We start from the raw sequence: 14,954 nt of genomic DNA on the forward strand, positions 1-14,954 counted from the left end.
CCAACAACCACCACAAAATACAAAGACTGTTGGCTGTGTTTAGTGATGCAGATACACAAGTATGGTACTGTTTTTGAATAGGCGCAGTGCGGCTGTTATGGTTTGCATGACTTTTATGCAAGTTATGGATTGTGTACCCTAGGTGTAGGGAATGCCACCAGCTAAAACTCTTCCAGCTTTGCCATCGGCTCCACCAGTGTCTGAAGTTGATTCTGTGACACATAGTCGGGGGTCAGTTGTTCACTCTAGTGTGATTAGTCCACTGCCATGTTAGGCAAAGGGAACTCCATGAACTGCGGCAATGGTCATGGTGTGGGCATAGAGAACAAATGTATAGTGTTGCAAAATATTTAACTCCCAGCGTTTTAGGGAGAGAACTTCATGGACACTGAAAACGTACCACAAATTTGGTGGGCATTCTTAGTGCCCTTTGTATGCAGACAGAATTTCCACCAACATCGACGGACATTGGTACATTTTACACAGAAATGTTTCCCCACCTTTATCTTTCAAGGCAGAGACAGCGTTTGAGTAACTCCAGTAACGAAAAATCCTCAATAAAACAGATTTTCAACCACAATCTTAGAAAAGGTTGTACATCCCCCAAAAGGAGCGACAGGAAATCCACAGATCACACTCGTACTCAGGATTAAACGTTTTAATCCTAACTAATGACATAACATTACCACCCCTTTCCTCCTTTCAATTCCTTGTTCCATCCCATTTTCTATTTTCCCCTCTTACTTTTTCACTGATTCACTTGCCAAAAAAATCTACGACTTTTTTTTAAATCTTAGTTGTATTGCTTGATGATCTGCTGAACAAATTATACAAACTAGAGATGCTCAAGTATTAATCACACCTCAGTGGTTTCATTGAGTGACAATGGAAGAGCTCAGCCTCTGTTGACACACCTAGAAAGGGCAATTATTGTGGGATTCCTGGAAACTTTCAGGGAGAAGCACGTATTCACTGGTGGTGGCGGAGGATTTCCCAATTAAAAGGCGTAGCTCCGAAAGCCTCCCTATAAAGTTAAGTAAAGGAAGTGACGTCCTCGTCTAACCGAGTCTGTGTCCGAGCAGGGTGTTCATTCTAGCTCCCGCTTGAGCAGGTGACGGATATGGCTCGCGTGCTGCCGGCTGTGTTGCTTCTCTGTGTGATTGCAGTGATCAGCGCAGCAGCGCGTGGACATCCTCCAAGGAATGTCCACGAAAGGGCAATTTCATCAGCCAATGAGAACCACGAGAGGGATCAAAGCAGAAACAAGCGACCGGCCGCCGGTATTGTGCACAGCCCTGTGAGTACTGCAAAACTAGATTGTTCAAATGTGTGTTTAAAGCAGAACAACCCTGAGACAAGCGGCCGCGTGTCATAAGTGAGCCCCGGCAGCGCTAACATGAGACATTGTGGCCCAGGTTTAGAAACACGTCATAGAACGCAGCGCTGACCCTGTCAGCTGGATTGCATGACAGGGGCAGAGCTTTAAGTGGGCCGGGTCCCTCCGGTCCTCAGGTCCAGTCGTATTTTAGAATGGACATTGAAATGGGTCCCTATAGGGCCGTATATTCGCGCCCTTATCTTTACTGAAGATTCTGAACAATTGATTTAAGGAATGTTCAAGTATTCCATCTCAGTGATTTTGTTTCCGTTTATATTTCGCATGTTTTACTGAATCTTGCACTCCACTGGAGTGCTAGCTATTCTCAGGATGTTGTGTATTTAGTTTTTTTGTGGAGCATTACTCTAGTATAGTGCATGCATTGAACTAGGTCAGCTCCAGCTATTTATAACGACCATGGTTGAAAGCTCTGGAGCTGAGGCTGAAGGCAGTGTGAGTTTCTCACAGTGCTGTCAGTGGGTCAAAAAGGTGCTCAGAATACATAGTCACCCAATCCTTGGCTTCACTGCCGAGCTCACAGAGACAACCCCTGATAAAGCCAATAGTCAAGGCTGTATTTAGGTGTATGCCAGTTGTTCTGTTATAGCAAGAACAGAAACCACAGAGAGACCCCAAAATACAGGTCCGGTGGCACACTATGATGTGGCGTAACGGCCAGAGCAACCGACTTTGTATAAGCTAGGGAACCAAATATGAGTCTCAGCGTCGGCTCAACAACCTGTGATTCTGGGCAAATCACTTAAGGTCCCCGTGACTACCAAAAATTAGTGTGTCCTGGTGTAATGCAACTGCTGCTCATGTGAAGCGCTCCAATACCTTAGAGTTGAGTTTGCACTATAAAAACTGCAACAGAAAGAAAATAAATGTTGTTTATGTGCTTAAGCCACGTCTCTACCTACATAGGCCATGCCCCTTTTTGAGACCCCCCCACCCCACACACATTTTTCATCCCACTTAAAGCCCAGAGAGTGAGAGTGGAAGAAAGCACCATATCTACAGAGATATGGTGCTTTCCTGCTCTATCCCTAGCACTGGCACAGAATTATGCTGCAGAGCATCATGCTCATACCTTTGCACCATAATGTAAAGGCATGTGCGTGATGTCTTGCATGGGTAGGATAAATATTGTGCCTAGACAAATTTGAAAACCTTTTCCACTGCAGATGTGTGATGTAAAGTGCAGCACATATGCAAGTCGGAAACGTTAGGAGAAATAATATCATTCCTCCTTTTACCCCTGCTTCAAAGCAGCATTATTTGTTTGTGCAAAACCCTGTCTTTTATTGTTAATAGATAGGGTTTTGCATCAAAAACCATGTTTGGTTGCATGGGAATGCCCATGTGCCACTAATGGAATGTCCCGTGAAGCAGAGTATCGTAAAGCAGTGCAAAGCGTTACTTTGTGTTACTTAGAGGCAAATTTCCAGTGCAAAACAAGCTTTGCTCCAGAAAGTAAATCCCCAAAAAGCATTTGACTTGGTTTGCATCACTTCTGTGACACATACTCAGGGCAAATTGTTTGTAAATTTGCCCCAGTCTCTGCTACTGTTTTAAGCTGACGTGTGTTTCATGTAGTTGAAGCGTCTGGTCTATCTCACCTTCTTAGACAGTGGTAAAGGGTTGCTTGTGACAGTAAATTGAATGGAATGTTTGGTTTGGCTGGAAATGTAGAAAACATTTGTTGGCATGTCCACTGTAAATAACCTTATAATAATATATTGCATATACAAAGCAACATTACACAATTAGAACACAACAGGGCACATAAAAGCAAAGCAGTCAAAAGAGAATTAAACACAATACTCACAGTATAATACAACGTCATGTTGCAATAATGCACCACAAATACAGAGAAGCACAAACAAAAACAGAACTCACCACCACAACAACAAAATGTGCAAATGTTCTAGTCACATATTAACACCTCCAAAATACTGTTTTTGGAATGAGGTGGTAAAAGGTGTTTGGGGCAAGAACTGCCTTAACTTACCACCTAATACCTGAAATAGCACCCGTCAAAAATCTTTTGTGATCCAGCTCTAGATTTCAATACAGAGGCAGGGCTGCGAGGCAAAGGGGTGTGTGGTGACTAGGTGTGATTAACTCCTGACTTTAGTGTGACATGCTTTTGGAGGTCTGAAGTCAGAAAACACTGATATATTTTGGATCTAAAACATCTGTCAACACCTCTGCCTCCCACAAAGGCATTTTAAAGTTCATTCAAGTTAGCACCAGCAATAAAACAGAGCTCTGTCGACATTAGTGCCCCATCAGGTTTATTGCACAATGGCATTGTAATTATGCAATCCTGTGTGTGGTTTGGAAATATCATTGGTGATAAATCCTGATTGGGTAATTACCAGCTGGTGCTAAAAATTTCAGTCATTGTAATACACATGCCTGTGCATTTTGCAGTTAAATAAATGCAGTTGAGTGTTAAATGTACCAACAGGCAAATTGATTATTTATTTTAGGAGATTATTGGAGTGTTTTTCGAATATAAACATTTTGGGGTATATTGACAAGGCACTGCACCACTGGAGCATCACCTTTTTTGAAGTTCCATAGGTGCACAATGCTGAGCCATATTTAGAAGGCCACACAAAGCTACCCTGCAGACTTTTCATGGCCTGGTAAATATGGCCCCCTTTCACACATTGCTCTGCGTGAAAGGGGCATTCCATGGGTGTTTCTGTGGGTGTTCCCTTGCAACACTTAATTCTGATGCATTGCCAATGTTATAAGGTTTCATAACGTGGTAGTGCGTCAGATTCCTATGCCTCCCCGGGGGAGGGATTAATGTGGCATAACGAGGAAAAATACCTTTATTTCTCCTCGTTTTCTCCCCTTTCTATGTGTGCTGCATTATACAGCACACATAGAAGGAAAACACCATTAATAATTGTTTTTGTGCAGGAATGTATCCCTTGCTGCACAAAACTATCATCCTTGCAATGCAAGAACCCTTGCACCATGGTGCGAAGGTGACTGAGGTGGCACTAGGCAGTCAATTGTGCGCCAGTACAGAGAAAAGCACAGGGATGCGTCATATTGCTGTAAATACGATGCATCCCTGGACTTTCCTAACAATGCAGATAGTGCAGAAAGATGGCTTTCAGTGCTGCGCGGCACCCTTTTCCAGTAAATATGCCCCTTTGTTTTCTCCATCATTTTCATTTCACCCAGTAGGTAAAAATAAATCTCGTAGTATGTGTTTTCCTCTGCACTGGCACACAATTGGCTGCCTAGTGCCAACTCAGGCACCTTTGCAACTTATAACATTGGAATGCATCAGAATTGAGTGTTGCACGGGAACACCTACAACAACATGTTGACATCCAGGCAGGCCTAAACTCAGAAGCAGGCTTTTTCCCCCTCAACAATTCGAAAGGGGAGACACCATTAGATGACTATGGTGTTGTTCGATAAAACCACAACATCATTCCAACAGCTACTGGTATAACACACTTGTGTACAATTGCCCTGCGTGTTCTGTGTCAGCCTGTTGTGTAAGTACTGCACCCAACACAAGATTACATGCATCAAATGTCAACACCCACGGCAGAGAGGGATCATACTGTTTCTATGACTTAACCTCACTCACTTGTTTCTTTAGCCAAACAAAAGTTGCCTAACACACCACATCATCCCATTCAAAATCAGAATTTCTTTTCAACAGATTAGAGAGAGGCCTGACTTTAGTTGCGTAATCAGAAATGAATCTTGAATAAAATTCACATAAACCTAAAAAAGATTTAACACCATTTTTATCTTGCGGTGCAGGTGCCTCTAGAATTGCTTTAACTAAACCTGGACTTGGCTGTACTGTATTTACAGATATGATATGTTCCAGATATTTTACCAACTCCTTCCTAAATTTGTGTTTTCCTGTTTCAGAACCACCCCTTGTTCTTGAAAGATATTTAAAACTGTATGCAAAAGTCCATCATGGATCATTTAGTCTGGAGCATACATAAGAACGTCATCTTGAAAAATTGCAACATTCATAACCCCTTTTAGAAGATGGGGCATTAGATGCTGAAATACTGTTGCAGCCGAAGCAAGTCTGAACAGCATGCAACATCATTGGAACAATCGTGAGGGCAAAATAAAAGCTATCAGATGTCTTGATTCAGAATCTAACTTTACTTGATAGTATGCACCTGTCAAATCAAGTTTCGTAAAAACCTTTGCTCCATCAACCATGGCCAAAATCTCAGTAATATTAGGAAGGGGGTGAGAGTCAATCCAGATTTCTTTGTTTAGCCTACAAAGATCCACACAAATCCTAAGGTCATTATTTTGTTTCCAAGCCACGACCAATGGAGGAAGCCATGTAGATGATTCTATTAGTTAAATTATACCTTTACTACACAGTGCTGTAAGTTCCCTTTCTAGGTCTTCCCTAACATCGCATCTTGTGTTTGATAGGTATGTCACCATCTTTAATTTGTATGTGAGGTTTGAATTCTTTATTTTAGCCAATTCTCCAGAAAATACCCTGAGGTAGTTACTTAGAATTTCTTCCAGTGAACTATCATCTCTGATGGCTAGGACCTTTTCCTTTGCACCAGGGCATAACATCATATCAAACAGTCCTTGATGGAATCACCCAAGTATATTCAGGCCCTTGAATTCCAACACATCTTCAAAATAGCCAATTTTGCGACCCTCATAAGAAAAATGGGCACTATCTGGTGGTAGCAATTCTCTGTTGCCCCATTTACTTTCAAATTAAGCATGAATAATATTAGTAATGCATGCACCAGATTCAAACAGTAAATGAAGATTTTTGTGGCCTACTGCCATATCCAAATAGGGGTCAATGCAATCCAGGATGCCTGTTCTCACATTGTCATCACTTATAACCATGACCATGTCTCTTACATTTTAAATCATGTCATCCACCTCATTATCACTATTGTCTTTGACATAACTAATCATTGTTGTAGGTTTCTTATGATCCTGACACACTTTAGCAAAATGTCCAGTCTTGCCACAAGACCGACATACATTTTTAGCTCGACAACATTCTCCAGCTCTGTTGTGACAGGAATTGCCACATCTGAAACATATATCAGTGTGTTTGAAACCCCTCTTCTGTGAGAAAAATCTCTTTTGCCTTTGGAAACATCGGACATCAAACATACAGGATTAACTGATACTGTCTTTCTGTCCTCTAACTCTTTAGTAGATTATTGAGCCATTTCAATACTCTTGGCCGCTGTCACACTTTCCTCTAAAGAAGGATTACCTAACAACAACAACTTTTGTCGAATAGCTCTGTCCGAGCAATGACTTATAAATTGATCCCTTACTAATTGAGCACTAAAATTTTGCAACTCATATTCAGCAACTAATTTCCTGAAAGCCGGAATATACGTGTCAACTTCTTCATCCCTCTGTGATTCTCTTTTAAAAAACTTGTGCAAAATAACTAGACTCAGCTCAACATCACACCTATTGGCCAATTTCTTTTATTGCCTCCTGGTACTCATCTAACTCTGGATCATCTGCCACCACCACAGCCAATAACATTTTGAATGTTTCCCTCCTTTCAAACCCTAGGGAATAGAGTAAAATAAACTTTTCCTTTCTGCTCTAAATCTGTGTGAACCAATGGCACCAAGATACGTTTCAAATGCGTCCACCAGGAGGTTCACCTGGTGTCTCTAGAAATGGTGGTGGTGGGTTCACTGTCTGCATTGTATATTATTAACAACTTGCACTAATCTATGCATTTTTTTCAAAGATGGACGATTTTATTTTAACTATAGGTAACCACGTTTCAAAATGATGCCACAAAATCTTTACCTGTGTCATAAATTACAGATTGTACAATAATTTTCACCCCAAAAATACATTGATGTTCAAAAATGAAGTACTGGTGTGCATGTCACAGCTGTGTTAGAATAACCTGGTAATGATGTGCATATCACTGTGCTGACAAGCACAAGGTGTGTGAGTCACCGCTGATGAGATGTGAAATACATCCACTGCTAGGCTTCACTTAGCATAATTGCGCAAATATCATCAAGGCTAATGTTGCACAATTCTACACTGTTGCCTCCAAGCAGACGTTTAAATAGCCATTACTGCATAACTTTACGCCCGTGTGATGACAATATTCAAAAACAAGCTTGGACGTGTATACAAAATAAATTTCTTGATTTTGAATGCCACTCCCACAAGGAAAACAAATACCAGCCTTGCTAAGTGTAACACTTGAATGTACTTACAATGTCCCATGTACAAACCATCCTGCCTTTCAAGCTCACTGCTCCAACGACACTGAAATACCTGTGCTTCCTGCTTCACTTGTTTTCCTGCAAAAACACGATTCCGTCGCACTTAGGACCACCCGTGGTAGGCGGAGTTACAAAAAGGCGTTCAGGGATTTGCTGGCAAACTTCTGACCATCCCCGAAGACGGAGCCTTGAATAGATGGGAGCCATTGCCGAACCACGCTAGCGTGACATACGTTGCTTGACATCCCATGACTTCCTCATCAATCATATCAATATACGATGGACTCCACAGTTTGGAAAAAAGCGTTGTACCGTGAGTTCTTTGCAGGTCTTTTCTAAAATCATCACCACATCAGTCATGTAATGATTGCACACGAGCCAAGGTTAATGTTAATACGTTTATAAGAAGAGTGCAACACCAAAACCCCGCAGACATTTATCGGCATCAGTTGGTGAGTGGTCATGCAGCGCAGTCCCAACGGTCAGTTCGGGAAGCGCTCGCGACCACCAGTATGATGCAACACGCTGCCCACACAGTAACCATATACGCGGGGCAGATAATACAGACTGCTCTTGGGTTCTATAGATGCATACCTGCTACAGAATAATTAGGATGCAATTGGTATTATTATAGGAGGAAGAGTGTGTTTCAATAACTGCATTATATAAGTAATAAGACCGCTCTGGTTGCAATTGGGTCCTAGAACCACTGGTATTATGCAGCATTGTAACACCAAATTATGCAGCAGGATTGACTACATTATGCAGCATCAAAAGGCACATTTGGGGGTGAAATGCAGCACATTCTGAAGCAGTTGTAGCTATTTTATCATTTTTACCGTCGTTAACACTGCCTGGGCAAACGTTTCACCTGATCATTCATAGTTTAACACCTAAATACACCAATCAGCAACTGAAAAGGTAACTAGCTTTCTGTGACAAAAAACTTCCACTGCATGGTAACACAAATGGTAGAGTTTTTAGTAAATTTTAACTGTTTGACCTGAAAACAAAATCCGATTATGTCGCAGGCGCAGCAATTTCATAATTAGCAGCTGTAGAATTGCATAATTTGAATGGGACTGTGTTGTAATCTCCCATCTGTGTGCCCCTCCCTTTCTACCCTCTCCTGCCCCTTCCTCCTCTGCCATTGCAGGTTGGTCATCATTTCATGGGTTTTCTCAGCAGTGGTATTTGGTGAACTTTTTTTCACCATCCATGCCACAGATACAATAATAATCTATGTATTTGTTACATAATAGGTTATCTCACGTTGTAAGGAGTGAGAATAAAGAATGCCTGACAATCAGAAAACCAGGTTTTCTCCATGTTGTATGTAGATGTACTTCTGTGCAACATACTCTGGGTGAATCCACACACTTATGATCCATGATACAAAGGTGACTTCACTGGTCCCACCATCGGGATGTAAAACTGAATATTGAATGGAAATGAATGCTGCCCTAACATTACCTTCAATACTTGATCAGGTTTAATCTTTTTTGGAAAATCACTTTATCCTCCTCTATCTCATTTCCACTGGGAGTATGCCGCAGAGAAGGACAAAAAATTGGGACAGAGTTGACTATTGTATGTGGCAATAAAACCCCAATCATGCTACACCTTTGCATAACCTCTTAAACAGTTGCATTGAACGGCATGGCACTATTCATATACTGGTGCAGACAAAAGCATAGTCCGCCGAATAGGACTCCATTGGTAACTCTTTTAACAGCTGACTACAGTAGTTAATGGCTGGCGGTGACATAAGCACTCTAGTAAATTGCCTGGCACACAAATCAAGTCCATGGGAAGTTATTTAAAAACGTTTAGATCTGTTTGAGCTAGAAACGACATGTTGAAACAGATGAAGGATTATACAACTGTGTCAAATTCAAATTCACGTAGAAAACGCAGCAGCTGCTCAATCATATTTTTCCAGATACATTGGCATTAGCTGATCAAACTGTAAGTCCTTAGAAGCAAACAACCACCAGCATTAAGCACTACCGAAAACTGGACACCCATGTGGACTCATTGCCGGTGTTCTGTACCGGCACTTATTTCTAAACACTGGCTCCTATAATGGGATTACATCACATGGTGGGGATGCATGTTTATTCTTTAGCTGAATTTATCAGCTCTGAGTTTATTTTAAAATGATAAGTCTAGAACATAAGTAATGCTTGTGCTGGCATTCTGCAGCAGTGTCCGTGCTGTTTGTGGCACCACTGGTGTGAACTCCTATGAAGTGCCTTGGGACCCTGGCACTTAATTTCTTACAAATTAAGCACTGAGACTCATTATGCCAGATGTAAGATCATAGTATCTTTCGCACTTCCTGTGACATCTCCAGTACAGTTGGCAAAAATTAATTTGGGTCTTATCAGAGCATTTCCAAGAAATCATGTTTTGGGTTGAGCAATGAAACGTATATAGAGTTGAAATGTAGGCTAGTATACTTGAATGCATGCATTATATAGTTACATAAATGACAGGCCTAGTCACAGATTCTGAGTGAGCCTGAGTTTTCTGACCCCCTGCCAAGCTGCTCTTTGGGCATGGGACTGAATTCCAAGTTGGAAAGTATTTACTACACCTGGTAGTTATCTTGTCCAATGAAGTCCTCACACTTTTGGTAAGTTTTGGCACATCAATGCTGCCATCATTTAAAAGTAAAAAAGTTTACAGTATTTACTGTAACATGTAGGTTTTGGCTCAGTAACTACAAAAATCTGCATGCTATTGGACAAAATATCAGAATCAGTGATAATTATCACATGTGATAGATTCTGAACATCTGAGTGTCTCATATTTCTGGATGCGAAAATTATGTACCCTACTCAGGCCATAAAGTATTGTTACATAGTGTGATTTCACTGTGAAATTGCATACCTAAGAATATTGAAATACATTGTGGTCCCCTTACCAAGGTTTCTGCATGTATCTGTTTAATGATTTGTTTAAAGGTATACAATACAACCCCAGTACAAGCTTTACAAAGGAAGTGAATGAATCATTGTTTTCCGTGTAATCACTTACCAGCACTCCCTACTATTTCCAGTAAAACGGTTTCACCCAACAATGTCAGGCATCTATACGAACTCATCCAAACTAGAGTAAAAAAAACCAGGAAACTTCCAGTCTTACATCTAAGAAGCCCATTAATTCCTAAACAGGATTCTTGCTACACTCACCTTGTGCACTTATCACGCAACAAATTAGGAATTAGCAAGCTAATTGGTAATTCCATTTCTGATTCCTGTGGTAAATCCTCATTTTGGACAGGACTTTCACCTAAAGGAAAGGAAAACAAACACTGATGATAACTGCTCATGCTGGGCCCTTTGTAATTCAGAGGCCACACGTAATGAGGATCAGTGTGGAAAACTTTACCCTCAACTGTCATTGTTTCACTGCTAAATGCATGGAAATATGTATCACTTCAAGACATAGACAATTGGCTCCATGTTTGGCAGTCTCGGCCAAGATGCCAGAGATGCTGTGGAGGAAAAACGACCTCCTTGTTGCAAAGTCATCCTGGGCCCTGGGCACCCCCAACGTTTTTGCTGACTGGTACTAGGGGTAACTAACTTTGATTGACCCTGGCCTCTGCCTAACCAGGGCCAGGGCCAGTGCTATGCTGAAAGAGACACTTAGAATACAATGAAAACACCTACTTACACGAGGGTACACTATGGGTTAGGGTACCCCAATGATTAGCAGGACCTCCCCTCCAAGGCCCTAGTACATAATAGGGCAGGGGGATTGTAACTACCTTTATGTCCCTATTATGTAATAGGGCATGGCAGTTTAGAGACCAGCAGCCCTTTCTGCAGTTGCATGTGTGTACTGCTGAAATCCAAGGGCAGTTTAAAGCAGCCCTGGTTGTAGGAGTGCTATTAAAATGCAAATTGTGCCCAAACTCGACTTTGGTGTTTGGGGTACTTTCAACTTGATAAACTGCAATGTTTGGGCTTATTAGGTACCCCCAGGGTCTCCCCTTGGAGTCCCAGGGGTGGAAGGCCATGGATTTATAAGGAGGACCCTTATAAAATGAGTTTTAGATGCCCTGGATTAAGTGAAATTGCACATTTCACTCCCAATATTGTGGTAAAGTGCTTCCCAAAATCAACGTTTGTACTAGGCGTACTGTGGAGTGAGGATCTGCAATATAGTTATATATTCAGAACTCAAGTCTCCCCTAGGTGTTCCAGGGGAGGGGGGGTCCTGTCGATATAGGCAGGCTCCTTATAAAAGATGTATTTATAGGCCCTGGTTGGTCTAAACGGCCCAAATCATTTTTCCCATTGCAAATCGCCTGCCACATAAGTTAACATTGCAAGAAGTTATTAACTAATAATTCCCGCTAGGAGAATCATAAAATACCATTCAAGGAATTCCTAGAATGGTGTTGATAAATCCAACAATATGGTATTGTTGAATTCCTCCTAAAGTGTACAGACAAGAAGTTATAAGCCTGTAAGCAAAAATTCATCCTTCCAGTGGTCTGTCCTGATTGGTCACAGTTAAGTGGATTAGCCAGGCTCCTTTGATGAGGTGATAAATAGCATAGCCACTGGGATCTGAAAGCTCTTCAGGGAGGGCAGGGTTCTGCTACATAGGAATTCCAGAACCTGGGGGGGGGGGGGTTGTAACCATTATCCTTCAATGGAAGGAGGAGGCAGGCAGGAAGAAGTCAGTTTAATTTACCCCGCTGCTCTTTGAATCCAGCCAGATGGTAGGATTAATGAAGACATGAGTAGATGGAAGGAGGAGACAGGCAGGAGAAGCCAGTTTAATTTACACCTCTACTCTTTGAACCCAGCCAGATGGTAGGATTTCGAAGGAATGAGCAGATGCAAGAGAGAGAGAGACTATGGAGATTAACCATTCTGGAGGTGTTTTTAGCCAGCTCTTCTCTCCGTGCTGGAAAATCAGCCTTGATGAATTTTAGAGAAATGGTGCTCCCTTGGAGAAAAAAGTGCCACACTTTGGATGATGTGGTCATACCCTGGGGTGTTGCCCTGCACGTCATTGGACAGAAAGCCCTCCTGCTTGTCCCAGAGAACTTAATATAAGCATCTGAGAGGGGCAGGGCCTATCATATAAGCTACTTGAAACTCAAGGAAGAAGGGTCCATGCTGATAAGTTTAATTTGCAACAACCAGGCCCTGCACTCTGAAGACTGTGTCTGCTGCACAATCTAGAACTACAGCCCTGTGGACTACCTTGCTTCAAAAGGACTAAAGATGGTCTCCCTGCAACGTGTAGCTTACCTGGAACATTACCACCAAGAATCCTCAGCCTGGAGTACTACCAGTGGACTTGTAAAGGTTTAGTCCAAGTGGAGTGTGGGAACTGAAGTCCCAAACATTCAAGGACCATCTTGGAGCTTCCAGACCCTTGGAATAAGTTTTGGACACTTTGGGACCCTTTGGGGAACTTCAGAAAGAAATTCAAAAAGTGTGTAGAACTTTGCCGCAACTTTGAAAAAATTTCCGTAAGTGGACCGACTCGACCAGGCCAGCCAAGTCGGCAACCCTCAACCGTGAGCCGGCCTGCCGTCCAGGTTCATCCCGCTGAAAGCTCCGGAGGGCCGGCTTCCAGAGTTTTACCAGGAGTAAGCTGAAACCCAAGCCGGCGAACCCTCACTGAATCAGGCTTGGTGAAGAGCAGTGAGGGACCCCAGAAAAAAAAGTTTCTAAGTCCAAACATAGCAGAGGTGACTGGGACCAACCACGAGAGTCAAACCGCCCACCTTCATCCATGAGCCGGCCTGGACCCCTGGTTCATCTTTCTGGAAAGCTCCGAAGATCAGATGTCCACAATTTTGACCAGGAGCTCGTCGCAAGACAAGCCGGCCAACCCTTCCCGAATCTGGACTGGCTGAGAGCTTCGAGGGACCCCAGACAGAAAAGCTTCAGAAACGTTTCTAAGTCCGAAGGTGAAACTTTGACCAAGACTTATCACGAGGTGTAGTCGCACAGGGCTTCATCTCGGTTGGCCTGAAAGTATGACTTTGTCTTGGTCTAGCGTGACCAGATGTCCCAACAGGTGATATAGGTTTCTATGTGCTATATAGTGCTAAATCATTACACATTCATATCTCTGGTTACCAACATTGTATTTTGTTGTTTTGGGGACATTTTAAAGATGAAAATATGTCCTATTTTTATAGAGTGGTGTTGGATTTTTATTGTGTGTTGTGTCTTAAATATTTACTGAATTGGTGTTTTTAAATGCTTTACATACCTGTCTTTGAAGTGAAGCCTGCCTGCTCGCAGCCAAGCTACCAAGGGTTGAGCATGGGAATCATTTTCTAAGACCTGTACTAAGCCTTATATTGTGTTAGTGGCCGTATTGACAGTGGTAGATATATATTTACCACCACTAATAACCCACGTTCCAACACTCCCCACCTTAGCAGGCGTGAAACACAATTGAGTGCAGTTTTAGAAGCTTGCAGTGCTTGGGCACACTGTTTAATTTGTGCAGGCTGGAATGGTAGCAGGAGATGGGCACCAGTGTTGATCACTTGGACAGGAACTCATTTCTTATCATCAGGCTTTGATTCAGAGAAAGAGAGAGAATGCAACATTTTTAAAAGACGTAGGAAACAGTGACAAATGGAGAACGCAGGGATGGAAATGAATCTGAAAGAATGAGACAAATAGATAGAATTGGAGGGTGAAGGAAGACATGAGGTGGAATCAAGACTAAGCAGCATTGGTATAGGCAACCTCTTCATTCTATGGCACATGTGGCAGGCTCCTAACGAAAAGTTTAAGCCCTGCACTTACATTCTTTTAACAAATAAAGCACTGCTATAGAAAAATTCAAGTCCAGGCATTTCTGTTTCTGCATTTTTCATTTGTATTTAATGCATATTCTAAATTTGCCCAGGAATTATTTCAATGTGCATTGTTGTGGATGCAAAATTACTCCCTTCCTCATTCCACATGGTGGCTTTACTGCATTGCTCATCTGTGGTTAGGCAACAAGTTATTTTTTAATGGTGGAAACACCTGATTGGTCTGTCCAAGAGGTTTATTGAAGAAGCCTAGCGATAAGTCAATGATGTGCCTTTGCTTGACAACAGTATATTGAGAAAGGAATAGCAAATAATACACATAAATAGGGCTTTTAAAATTGATTACAATACGGTCCCCTTCCATAGACTTACAAGACGGGCCCACTAATGCAACCCTTTGCAAGGAAATGACCTGGGTATTATCACAGATGGCAAAAGTCTTGTGCACAGATGACCAATATATAACTTTAAACTTCAATCGTTCATCATTTTT

General features: G+C 42.0%; 1 long non-coding RNA gene across 1 annotated transcript in view; it reads left to right on the plus strand.

Moving 5' to 3' along the window:
• The first annotated feature begins 1,042 nt into the window (after positions 1-1,042).
• Positions 1,043-14,954, plus strand: part of LOC146796231 (uncharacterized) — a 68,732-nt gene continuing 54,820 nt past the window's right edge. The window contains exon 1 of the long non-coding RNA XR_014969585.1: positions 1,043-1,297. This is a non-coding gene — a long non-coding RNA (uncharacterized LOC146796231). The remainder of the gene's footprint in view (positions 1,298-14,954) is intronic.

The sequence above is a fragment of the Triturus cristatus genome, chromosome 10 (genome assembly GCF_964204655.1).
Source record: "Triturus cristatus chromosome 10, aTriCri1.1, whole genome shotgun sequence".
Lineage (NCBI taxonomy): Eukaryota > Metazoa > Chordata > Amphibia > Caudata > Salamandridae > Triturus > Triturus cristatus.